The sequence below is a fragment of the Erithacus rubecula genome (assembly GCF_903797595.1).
Source record: "Erithacus rubecula genome assembly, contig: scaffold_323_arrow_ctg1, whole genome shotgun sequence".
NCBI classification, from domain to species: Eukaryota; Metazoa; Chordata; class Aves; order Passeriformes; family Muscicapidae; genus Erithacus; species Erithacus rubecula.
The window spans coordinates 27,475-41,211 of record NW_027636007.1 but is presented as its reverse complement, the minus strand read 5'-3'; positions in this window follow the sequence as shown (position 1 = coordinate 41,211).

Here is a 13,737-nt window from a genome sequence, read left to right as displayed (position 1 = left end):
CAAATATTATGAATTATTTTATAAAAGGTGAAATCAATAATGAAGAGAGATTATTTAATGAATGAAATGACTGTGTAACTTAGAAGCAATGACCAATATTATTTTCCCTTGCCAATAAGGTATAGAGTTTTATAAAAAAATGAAAAATTAGGTTTAAAAATATAGAATAGTAATATTATAAATAAGAAGTATAATACTGTAATTTTAAAATTTAATATCATTTTTATTTTAAAGAGAAATTAGATATTTTTTTTATGATGAAATGTCAGTCTAAGGTGGGAGATAGCATGATATGGTGATGTTGGGGCTGAGGAGCAGGTTGTCCAAACAGGGTCAGCCCACAAGAGGCTCTTTCTTCAACGTGCCCAGACCTCCTAAGGAGACATTCAGCATCAAGATCACTTGGATAATTCTTCTATTGGTTTCTCTCTGAACTGAAAAATAGAATAAAATTCCCTTGAGGAAAATAAAGCTTTAAGATGAAATTTGGAATCTTTCTCCTTAGTAGAAATCCAAGCTGACTCCAAGCAGCTGCACAAGCCTTGGAGACTTGAAGACAATGGAAGGAACACAAAGAGCTCCTGAAAACTTTCTGTATTTTAATGACCCCACGGTGGTTTTGGGGCTTAGTCCAGGACCCTCAAACACTGAGAGAAAGTTGAAGAAGCTGCTTCAAAAGTCAGAAGCAAAACTCCAAGTCCCTTGGAGCATCCCTGGCCCCACTGAGGGCAGGGACTGCCAAAGGCTCCCCAGGGACCGGTCAGAGCATATCCTTGAGGGCAGGATTGCAGGATCCAAAGGCTGTGAGCAGGAACTGCAATGATGAGCAAGGCCTTGGCTGGTTGGTGGCAGCAGAAAGGCCAAGGGCTGAGCCCAGGCCTGGCCCAGCAGGGCCTGACCCTCACAGGTGGGTCAGGGCTGTTCCTGGGGCACTGGGATGTGAGGGGCAGCAAGGACAAATGGCATCACCCTACAAGCCCTGCCAGCCTGCTCAGGGAGGGCTGAGGCAGCAGCAAAGTGCAGCCACTGCAAGGAAAGTTCCTTCTGTGAAGGTCCAGAGGCGCTTCCCAGCCCAGCGCACAAAGGCCCTGGTGCCTCTGGCCCTGCCAGCCCTGCCCAGCCCTTGGCCATCTCTCCTGCAGCTTGTGCCCCTGTGCGTGCTGCTCCTCTGCCCTGGCCGGCTGCACACACCCATCTCGCTGTGTCCCCAGCATTTCTCAGCCCAGCATTGCTGTGCCCTCCCTGGGCTCCCTGCACCCAGTGCTGCCGGCTCCTGGCACACAGAGCCATGGCATGGCCCAGCCTCAGCTGGGACACCTCAGACACCAACATTCTGCCCTGGCAGGGACTTTGCTGTTTCCTCAACCTTCAGGCTGAATGTTCCAGGCAGCTCTTTGGGGATGTTTCCTTCTCTTCCCAAATCCCAGGAAAGCTCTGTCTCCTGCTGTTCACAAACAGAGAAGGGCTGGTGGGAGATGTGGTGGTCAGAGGCTGTTTGGGGTACATTGACCATGAAATTTTAAAATTTTTAAAAATTCTGTGAAAGAAGGATGGGCACCAACCAAAGTTCTACAACAGACTTTAGGAGAAAATAATTTGTCCTATTCAGGATGCAGATTTGAGGAGTACCAAATCAGGTATTGATTTTTTTAAGGGAAACAGCCTTTTAAAAATGAAGGATTCCAGGAAGGATGGACACACTTCAAGAAAGAAAAGAGAAGGAACAGCCAGACACTCTGTGCCAAAAAGTGAGCAAGGTAGGAAAATGACTGGCCTGAAACCTCAAAGATCTTTTTCCTTCAACTCAGGGGAAATAAGAGGATGCATCACCTTTGGACAGAAGGACAGACAACTCAAGAATTGTTTAATGATTTTGTTACATCATGCAGAAAAAAAATTAGACAGGTGAAAACCTCATTAGGACATTACCTGGCTGCATCGGTGAAGGATAACAAAAAAATTTTGAGCACTAAATTAATGGCAAAAGGAGGGACAAGGAGAACCTCCAATATTTATTGATAAGGATATTGTTACCAAAGATGAGGAAAGGGCTGAGGTACTTAACCCCTTCTTTACCTCAGTTTTCATCAATAAGACAGGTTGTCTTCAAGGCAAGTGTTCTCCTGAGCTGGTAGATGGGGACAGGGAGCAGAACAGACCCCTGTGATCCAGGAGAAAGCAACTGGGGACCTGCTGAGCTCCTCAGATGCTCATAGGTGTCTCTGAGAGCAGATGGGATCCAAACTAGGGGAATGAGGGAGCTGCTGGATGAGCTACCCAAGCTGTTCCTAATCATTCATTTATCATCAGTGTAGATTCCAATATCTGCACTTACGATCTGGATGAGGCATTCAGTGCACCATCAGCAAATTTGCAAATGACAAAGTTCATTGTGGCTGTAGATATGCTGGAGGATGTGTGGGCTCTGAAGAGGGACCTGGAAAATTTTGTTTCAGGGCCCAAAATCAACAAGGTGAGGTTTAAAAAGGGCAAGTACTGGGTCCTCCTACTGGGTCCTCCACTTTGGCCACAACAACCCCTGCACTGCTTCAGGCTGGAGACTGGGTGGCTGGAGAGCAGCTAGGCAGAAATGGACCTGGGGACCCTGATGGACAATATGCTGGACATGAGCCAGCAGTGTGCCACATGGGCACTGGCACCCAGCCTCGATCAGGAATGGTGTGGCAAGCTGCAGCAGAGCTGGTGTGCCAGCACTGACCTGTCCCCAGCTTTGCAAACAGACATTGTTGCTGCAGCTCCAGAGAAAGGAATAAGTAGGAGATCTCCAGTGAAAACCAGACATTTTTTATTGCACTTAAAATCAAAGAGAGCACACATCCTCATTGACAGTCTGTGGCCACAGCAAAGGTGGAGAGAACCAAATTAATGGTACAAATGATGGCCTTAATTTGTGGACAAAAGTGAAAACCTAAAACACAGGAAAAATTCTCCTGCAACCAAACCAACAAGAAGCTTTTATTACAAGTGATTTGATGAAAGAGTTCAATGTTTGTGAAATGCACCAGTTATCAGTCTCCACACTGCACCCTTGAGCTCCTGGTTCCTGAGGCTGTAGATAAGGGGGTTCAGGGCTGGAGGCACCACTGAGTACAGAACTGACAGTGCCAGATCCAGGGATGGGGAGGAGATGAAGGGGGGGCTTCAGGTAGGCAAATGCTGCAGTGCTGAGGAACAGGGAGACCACAGCCAGGAGAGGGAGGAAGGTGGAAAAGTCTTTGTGCCGTCCCTACTCAGAGGGGATCCTCAGCACAACCCTGAAGATCTGCACATAGGAGAAAACAATGAACACAAAACATCCAAGTGCTAAGGAAGCAGGGAAAACAGAAACCCCGACTTCCCTGAGGTAAGATTTGGAGCAGGAGAGCTTGAGGATGTGTGGGATTTCACAGAAGAACTGGCCCTGGGCATTGCCCTTGCAAAAGGGCAGGGAAAATGTATTGGCTGTGTGTAGCAGAGCATTGAGAAAACCACTGGCCCAGACAGCTGCTGCCATGTGGGCACAAGCTCTGCTGCCCAGGAGGGTCCCGTAGTGCTGGGGTTTGCAGATGGACACGTAGCAGTCGTAGCACATGATGGTCAGGAGGAAATACACGAATGAGATGAAAAAGACAACCATAAAGACCTGTGCAGCACATCCTGTGTAGGAGATGGTCCTGGTTTTCCAGAGGGAACTGTGCATGGCTTTGGGCACAGTGGTGCAGATAGATCCCAGGTCAGTGAGAGCCAGGTTGAGGAGGAAGAAGAACATGGGCGTGTGCAGGTGGTGGTCGCAGGCTATGGCGCTGATGATGAGGCCGTTGCCCAGGAGGGCAGCCAGGGAGATGCTCAGGAAGAGGCAGAAGTGCAGGAGCTGCATCTGCCCTGTTTCTGCCAATGGCAGCAGGAGGAAGTGGCTGATGGAGCTGCTGTTGGACATTTCCTCACTCTGGGCATGATGGACTGTTGAAAGCGGACACTGACAAGGTGGGACAGATTTCCTTGAGTCAATTCCAATAAATAAATTAGGAATCCCCTCAAAATTATTTGTGTCCTTGTGGGAGAATTTTACTAAGAATTTTATTTTTGAGTTCCAGTTCATGCTGCTGAGTTAGTGCTTCATCTTCAGCATTGCTCTCAGCCTGAACACTGGGGAGCTCACAGGTGAAAAAGAGCACCCTGTGGCCAAGTGCAGTCAGACCTACTGACTGTCAGACTAGGTTCCTTACAGGTGCCCTTAGCACATCACACCTCTCTCTATTTCAGCGTGATCACATTTAAAATGTGCTGGAAAAATAAAGTGTAGTATTTAAAGGCTCCAGTTTGAAAATCGGTCTCTTTAAACGCTTCTCTCTTTCCCTGTGCAACAGGAGGGGGAGGGATACCAAGTGTTTGTCCAGCTCTCTGCTTCCTGGAGTTGTGCCTACTGAGAGATGTTTCTCTTAATCCAAGGCTTGTCCCTGCCAGTGCTGCCAGAGCCCAGCCTAGCCCTGGGGGCTCAGCTCTGCCTTGCACACCCCTCCCAGCAGAGAGCACTACCCAGGGGCATCTCCCTGCCAGCAGGGCCTTAAGGGCAGCTCAGACAAACACAGATGCTGGAAGCCAAGGTGCTGATGCTGCTGCCTGTAGGCAAAGGAGGGTGAGGAGGCACTTTGTGAGGGAGATGTGAGGCAGATCTGCTGATGCCCAGTGGGACAGTGCAGGAGTCTCAGTGACACACATATCTGACAGTCCCTTTCCCTTCCCTTGAGGCGAAAGCTGAGAGGAGCCCTGGCCATGCAGCACCATCTGCACAGCAGGAGGAATCTGCCCTGATGTGGGTGGTTCCTTCCCCATCCAATTTCTCCCCAGAGTCCATGGGGAGATGACAGGCAGGCTGAGAGCTGCCCCTGGCAGGTGGCACATGCCCTAGGCTGGCCAGGATCCAGCCTCTTCCTTCTCCTTTTCAAAACTGGATGAATCCTCCTGACAAATCCCCCAGGCTGTGGGCTGTGTGCTGGCACCAGGAGATCTCTCCAGAAGCACAGAAGACATTGCCCTGTACACACAGACTCACCATATCCAGAGCTCTGAAGATGTTTCCCCAAGTGAAGTCTCAGCTCAATGTCTTGCCAATCCTTATTGCCTTTACCCTGTCTCTGCCTGGCTCCTGTCCCCTCAGTGCCTGCAGGCAGTTCCCTCAGCCCTGCTGGGCATTGACAGGAGCTGCTCCTCAGCAGAAATGCCTTTTTGAATCTTTTCCTGGTTGCCAGTATTTCCTTCTGTGCCAGCATACACAACACTAGGACTTTAATGACCCTCTAAGGAGTCTGTTATTTTAAAATCAGATTTGGTCTCTGAGAGAGTGTTTTCAAAAAAACTTCTCAAGAACTTGAAATTAAATTGATACTCCAAAGTTTCTGGAAGTTTTAATGGGTCTCACTGAGGGACTGGACTGAGAACATGTCCCAAGGTTCCAGTTAGAGCAGAACAATGGAGGCAGTAATGACAGTCAGGAACAAGGAAAATAAAGGTGTCTCTAATGCTGAGCAAACCTAGATGCGTTTCAGGAATGCAAAGGGCCAAGGGCTGAGCCCCAGCCCCTGGCAAGGAACATCCTGTCCCTCCCTCATTGCTCAGAGCTCTTCCTGGGGCACTGGGCTCTGGGGATGTGCAATGCCAAGGGCAGGACCATGGGGCATCCCCTGCCAGGCTGCTGAGCAGGGACAAGGAGGCAATGAGGCCTCAGCACAGCAAGGCTCACTTGTCCCCTGCTGGTCTCAGGCCCAGGGCCAGCAGCCATGGCCCAAGTGCTGCAGCAGTCTGGGCTTCATCAGCTCCTCTTTGCATTAATTTATTCTTTTGCATTAATTCTTTCTTTCTCTGGCTGTTCTCTATTACCTCAAAAAGATCCATCATCCCTGAAACTGCCCTTCAAGCACTCCACGGTCTCTCCTCTCCTGTCTTCACTTTACTGAGCATAGAGCTTATTTGTCCTTATATCATGGTCATGTGCTTGAGGCTTCCAAACCCCACATCGGGAGGTCTCTGGACACTCTCTAACGTGTTGGCACGTGAAAACATTCTGCTCATAGTTTAAGAACGTCACCAGGAGACAAGGTCACTACACCTATATGTCCTGGCAGCTTTTGGCTGGGAGCCATCTTTGGATATACTCAGTTTTGGAAGCTAAATCCCTGTTTTGGCCACAGCCTTTGATTGAGAAGCTTGGATCTGTTCCATGGGAAGAAAAGAGCTGAGACCTTATGTTTCAGGGGGAGATGAGAGGTGAACACCAGACCAAGGCCAGCCAGACTTGACAATACTGGCAGATTTTGTCTGGGAGCAATCCCTTGATGTGAGGCTCGGACCTCCAGTGCTCAAAGGCACCAGCTCTGGACCCTCTTAGGCTCCTGCTTCCTCAGGTTATCTTAAACAAGCAAAGCAGCTCATAGTTAAAATGGTTATTTACTACAAAGCAAATCTTGTTACAAAGCACATCAGTCTCTACAGGCACTCAGACAATCAATGGCAAAGCAGTGACAAAGCAATGGCAAATGCAGTAGCAATAAGCCAATGGCTAAAGGCCCTGGCAAAAGCCAATGGCTAAAAGCACCAACTCTTCCCATAATATACTCTTATATAGGATTTTTCCAACAAGCTAAGACACAAACTCAGACCACCACTCCTTAACCTATTAGAATTCTTGTGTCTTGGCAAGCTAGGTTATGTATAATACCATGCATACCCTATCTTGTTCTATGTGAAAAATGTAAGCAATGTTCTTCCTGTAGCTCTATTATGACTAAATCCTGTCTACAGGTGTGGGCTTGGAGCCTCATGCTGAAGATATCAGTACGTTTCAACCTTCACTAGAACTCACTCTGCTACTCTGGCATTGGAAACCTTTCACTTAATAAAAGCATTTAAACTCACCCTTAAACTTCCTAACTTAGTTCTACTTCAATGTCTACTTTATGTGTGAGTGGCTTAATATACTTCAATCCATCCAAAGGCTTTAATTCAATCCCTGCACTCTGATTTCTCTCTGAAGAATTCAGAGACCCCTGACTCACTGACTCCAACAAATGTCTCACACTAATCATGTGCTGCTTCCCACTTACAGCATCTCAGGAGCTCCAGAGCACATCTGGGGCACCTAGTTCTCCTTCTATAATACCGTCACTTTTTGCACCCTCGACAGCAGAGAAGGACCCAACTTGGATGCCACCCTGGTTCCCAATGAAAAATCTTCTGCACACACAAAAAGCAAGGAGTTACCCCTATTAGTCCTCACCATTGTGTATTTCTGAGATTATTCTCAACTGGGGGTAATTCCCAGTCAAAAGCCAAATAATTACTTGTTCTACTCTAATACAATGCACCTAAGAAAACCCTCTCCTTTCTCCTTTTCATCTGTTTGACAATAGTCCAGTCCTTTAGCTAAAAATTCACCTGGTTGGAGCCCAAACCATCTAGAGAGCCCTTCTCTGAACGCTTGGGCACTTGCGGCTCATGCCTGAGCCTTGCTGGCCACTTTTAAGAATTTATTAACAACAAACATATGGCCCATGTTATGCAAAAGTTCCCAATTCCCTGCAACTATAAGTTTTAGCACAAGATGGTAGTGTTGTATCACAAATGAACTGTCTACTAACTTCTTGCAACTGCAAATTTTGACACAAGATGGTAGTGTTGCCTCAAAAATAAAAGATAGCCATCAGACTTGTAGGAAAATCTCATCTAGCTCTCTTCACAGACACACACACATCCAATCACAACCACAAAAACAGTTTGCCAAAATAGCAGCAATAAACAAGGATTTGCCCAAACTCACCCCCACAATTGCTAACAGTGTCCTCCACGGCACAACAAATCCTTCCACTGGCAGTTTAAACACCAAGATTCGCTCAAGCCCACCCCGAGAACTTGCTAGCGGTGCCCCCTACGGCACAGCAGAATCCCTTCACTGGTAACTTAAACAGTTCTTTCTGCTTGCAAGCGGTACCTTTCACCCAACATTGCACATTGAGCATCTTCTATGTCTTACCAATTAGCCCTCTCACCCTGGGGTAATTTTAAAATCATAAACAGACCAGTATGTCCTTGGCCAGCAGACTAGTCTGTCTCCCACACTGAAGCAGGCGGGAGTGGAGGTCTCTTGTCCAAGAGGGACTCGGGTTGGTGCACCTGGAGTTGCCATGCTACCATCTGTTCCTGCTGGAAGAGAAGGTCCTGCCGCGGCTGCCAAAATTATTTATGAAAGGCAAGGACAAAATGCCTTTCAACCAGTTTAATCAAAAGGATATGTTCATTTCAGAACTGGGCGGACACACGGGATTATTCCCAAAGGCTTTTAGCTCTCTATTTTTTCACAAAAGTCATGCATATTCTAAGATGCCTATACATATTTATTACCTGTCACTACCCATTCCCCGCTTGGTATTAAAATTAGTTGCATACTCATTGTGGTTGCATAGTGTTCCCTTGGTATTGGGTAGGTGGGTCTTTTAAATCAGTCAGAGGGTTTCATGGAAGGAAGTAAGGACCGTCTACCTGGCTCTAAATTTTTGACCTCTGTCCTGTTACTGTGACTACCTGACCTATTAATCACTTCATTCTGGTCTTTATTAGTTTCAGTGTCAAAATTTATGATGGATGGATCTCCCCTGGCTGGCTCTGAGTATTTTCTAATGTAGATCCGTTTTTGCTTAAATGCTTCATCTGTAGGAAGGATCACCACCTCTAACACCAAGAAGAAAAGAAGGGTAATCGTAGAAGGTGACTCTCTTCTGAGGGGAACTGAGGGCCCTATTTGTCGACCAGACCCATCCCACAGGGACGTCTGCTGCCTCCCTGGGGCCTGGGCACGAAATATCACTGAGAGACTTCCTGGGTTGATTCAGCCCTCCAATTATTACCCTATGCTGATACTCCAGGCTGGCAGTGATGAGATTGAAAAGAGTAGTGTCAAAGCGATTGTAAAGGAGTTTAGGGCACTTGGTCAAGTAGTTGATAGGACAGGTGCACAGGTAGTGTTCTTTTCAATCCCTTTAGTGGCAGATAAAAAATTATGAAAGAAATAAGAGAACTCGCATAACTAAAAAGTGCCTCAAGGGTTGGTGTCATCGGTAAAATTTCGGATTCTGTGATCATGGTGCAACCTTTACGGCACCTGCTCCTCTGGAACTGGATGGGATACATCTCTCTGTCAAGGGCAGAAGGTTTTTAGCTCATGAACTGGCAGACCTTGTTGAGAGGGCTTTAAACTAGGTCTGAAGGGGGAAGGGGATGCATCTGGCCTGTCTGGAAGCAGGCCCAAGGGCAGTAAGACTGTGTTAGGAGAGAAATCAGTGGCCCAGCTGTGGAGAGTTAGGGATGTGTGAGCGGAAGAATTCGAGCTATATAGTCGGTCAGGACCTCTTCCCCCCTCGCAGTGAGACCATGGCTCCATGCCTGGCCTCACCCAGCCGGACGTGAGCAGAAGGAAATGACACTAACAGACCAAGGTATAAAAACCCCTGTGACCCTTCAATAAACACCATTTTCCTGTCCACCATGTTTGTGTTCTGGAGCATATGGACCGAGTGGCCTTGGGGTCTGGGCCGCAGTTCCAAGCTTAACCCAAAACCAGGTCGCCCCAACAAGTGATGCCGAAACCCAGGAAACTGCCCAGGGTTCGGGGATCGCCTGGATGAGGACCCGGCGGCTGCACAGCTGGTCTAGTGCAGTTTTGGGAGACGTCCCCGGACCAGCGAGGGGCATGGAAGCTGTCGCAAAGGTGGTAAGTGAGATCCACACACAGTGGGGTATAGAATGTAAACTTAAGGATTTTATTCTTGCAGTGCTTGACACTGATAAAGATAGGGGCTATAGAAAGCCCCGTAGAAATTCTCCATCTGGAGACATGGGACAAATGCACGAGGGCTCTGGCGGAGGAAACCATATCATCGGGCTCAGGGAAAACCCTCAAATCGTGGGGCAGAGTCATCCAGGCTCTGCAAAGTGCTCGACAAGAGCAGGAGACCTGGAAACCCACACGAACTTGTTTATTAGCTGCGCCGCAGCTGGGGATCGGGGCAGCTACGCAAACCGCGGAGGAGCTCAAACCGTTCGAGAGCGTGGACGCACGGACTCCGGAACCCCCTCCGCGACCCCCGGGACAGGACTCACCACCATCTGAGGGGGGGAGCGCGCACAGACGTTTTGACAGGGGCTAGCACAGGAGGCGCAGAATGCTGTTGTAATATCAGAATCCGAAGCGGTTGATAAAAAGGCACCCCTGCAATACGCGTTTTAAAATGGTGCCAGAGGACATGATGGGGGGGTGGACCAGTGACGCAGGGGGCAGACATGCAGAAGGCTCGCTGAACGGCGCAAGCACGGACGAGCAGGGAGGAGAGACGGCCCCCGAGACGGAGCTTAAGACCAATCAAAGAGCTCATTTTAAATCAGGTCCTTATAGGGAAAGAACCTTTCCCAGCAGAAGGAGGGGGGAGCACAGGGGGAGGGAACGGCCTGACCCCCAGAAAAACGGACGGTGTCAGAGCCCGAGAAAAAGACTCAGCAACCCAGAAACATCCACTCAGTCGACTTCCGGCTCGGATTCTGACCTGAGTTGGGATGGACGGCTGGGAAGGTGGTCAGAAAACGATTCCAACACCAACTCGATGTGTGACAAAAGGGGAGCAGCGGTATATAAAATCACTAGCTCCAACGCTCCTGTGTGGGTTAAAGGGATATCAGAGAAATATTGGACCCCACTTACAGACTGGTGGAAAATAAAAATAGCTTGCGCGGAGTGGGCTCCGTCAGCCACACTGGTGTTCCCAGTTTGAATTGGGGGGGCGGAAGGAAATCAAAGAACCTACTTGCCGGTAAACCCAAAGGACGTGCAAGCAATTGATAAAGCTATCGTATACAGAGGGATCAATTCTGCCACGGTTTCCACACTCATTGATAGCATTTTTGGAGGAGATAACATGCTCCCCTTTGATATCAAGCAGACTCGCAGGCTGATTTTCGATGGGGCGGGGATGATCATTTTTAAACAAGAGTGGGATGACAATTGTGTAAAGCAGCTAGCCTTAGTAACAGGGGCAGACCATCCACTGTATGGCTCCAGAACACAGAGGCTAATGGGCACAGACCCAACTCTGATCACTGCACAAGCACAGGCAGAAGGCCTGCGAGCCCATGAGGTCATGACAACAACCCGTGATGCCCAAGAAGCCATCCCTGCAGCTTCTAAAGTAATAGCGAAACCATTGCCATGTTCCACTATAAAGCAGAGTGAGAGTGAGAGCTTCACTCAGTTTGTGGAACGTCTTCATGTAGCATTAGATTCCTCTGCATTACCTTCAGAGCGAAGGGTCCAGTGCTAGCAGGCTGCCTATGCCAGCAATGCAATTCAGCCACCAAGAACATTTTAAGATCACTGCCACCTGGGTCCAATGTCGCAGCCATGATCAGACATGTTGCAAAGGAAAAACACCTAGCTCCCATCCAAGCAGCACTTCGCACTGCAATAACCTGTGTGATGGCATGCTTGAAGTGTGGCCAGGCAGGCCACGTAGCAGTAAACTGCCCCCAGTCAGGACCCCCACTAGCAGCTACTCCGCCACGCCAGGGGAATCTTAGGGGACCATGCTGAGCATGTGGAAAGAAGGGGCATTTAGCTAAGGAATGCAGATCCAAGCCTCAGGGAAATGGGAAGGGGAGGGTGCAGCCAGGCCGCACCCAGTCCCCTCCCTCCTGGAACATGAAGTGGCCCAGCTACAGCAACACTCAATGGGTCATGGGGCTTCCATGCCCATTACCCCCTCAAGAAATGACCACCTTCATAGCCCAACCAATAGCTCAATCAAACCTACCTGCACCTCAGGAATACCAAGAACAGCTCCCTGGGGATGAGGCCTCTGGGTGGCTTTGGCCATGAAAGCAAGGCAACGAGACCCATCGGTGGCCTTTACTGTGAAGGTGGGAAAGCACGCACTGATCGTGTGGGCAGATTGTCGACTCCACAACAGCTCTGACGACTCGGCCCTCTGCCTTCCCTTCTGGGTGAACACAGGATCAGATATCACCGTCATCCCAGACATACACTGGCCTCTACCATGGAAACTAGAAGAAGCCCCCATGATGGGCGGAGTTTGAGGGATGTCCCAAGCCTGCAAAAGCACCCTACCGATAACAATAACACTCTGCACTGGGAGAGGACCAGGAAGGACTATCACCCTTACAACAAATGTTATGTCAGACTGCCCACCCTTGTTGGGGAAAGATGCCCTAGCCATGCTGGACGTTAGGGTGACAAATTTATTCTAAGGGCCACTGTCGCATACCCACCATTGCCCATCAAATTAACTTGGAAATCAGTCGATCTGGTGTGGGTCGCCCAGTGGCCCTTGTCCAAGCCTTGAATGACTGCTCTCCTTGAGCTAGTTGGCCGTGAGTTACACAAGAATCATATAGAACCCTCCATGAGCCCATGAAACACTCCAATCTTCGTAATATTTAAATGGTCCAGTGAAGGCTTTCGTCTCCTGCACAACCTGCAGGAAGTCAACAAGAGAATCCAGTCGATGGGCCCAGTACAAACTTTGCTGCCCATGAACTCGATGATACCGAGAAGACAACCCTGCGCAGTGCTCGCAACAAAGACTTCTTCTTTTCTATTTCTCCTCAGGAAGATGACAAGGCGCGGTTCGCCTTTTCCATCGTCTTTCCAAACAGCCAGCAGCCCAACTTACGCTTTTACTGGAAAATGTTACTCCAAGTGAATTATCAAAATATGAGTAATGGTCTAATACCGATACTCAACTGTGACGGACAAAAGACACTCTAAGAATTTAAAGTTAGAAAGTGTATGTTTATTCAGCACTGGGCAGCAGCGTGAGGTAATCTTCTAATACGCACTGCAAAATCACAGGTTATCACAAAGTCTATTTATTAGCAGAGGAATCAAACAAATACATATTCATAATAACAGCCCCTCCCATCCCCTGCTTCCTATGATAATTAGCTTGAATAGCTATTAAGCATGCGTGATTGATTTCTTAAATTAAGTCTGGGGTTTTTTTCGTGGGGAGGGGTCTTAAAAGGAGGAAGTAAAGCGTGTCTTCCTCACCCTAAACTCTTTGCATTTTCTATCCCTGACAACACAAATGATTTCTGGGGATAGTCCAGTTTTCCAAAGAATGGGTTTCTAGTTGCATTGTCTATGTTCTTGTGGTTCTGCTCTCTAGTTTTGTCTTTTTGCCATTGTAAGCACAGCTGATCAAACATGAAATGACAGACAATTAATTATTTAAGTTTCAGATAACTACTCCCTTTCTGATTTTATAATTGTTTTCAGCAAGGTCACTAAAATCCTAATTGTCTAATATTAGTGTTTCACAAGGAATGATCAACTCCCCTACCATCTGCCAGATCACAGTAGACCGAGCCCTAGCACCACTCCGGCAGAGCAATCCGACTGTGACCATCATGCATTAGAGGGACGATATCCTGGTTGCCACACCATCAACAAGCCAAGTAGACCAGCTGGTATCAACCATCTCCAAGACCTTAAAGACAAATGGCTTCGAAACAGCGAGTGCAAAAATAAAAAAGGGACCGTGCATGACCTTCCTAGGAGTGGGAATCACAAGCTCCTATGTAACCCCTCCCCAGATGAAAATCCGCCAAGATATCAAGACGCTCCATGACGTGCAGCAGCTGGCAGGGTCCTTACAGTGGCTCCGCAACATCATCCTGATT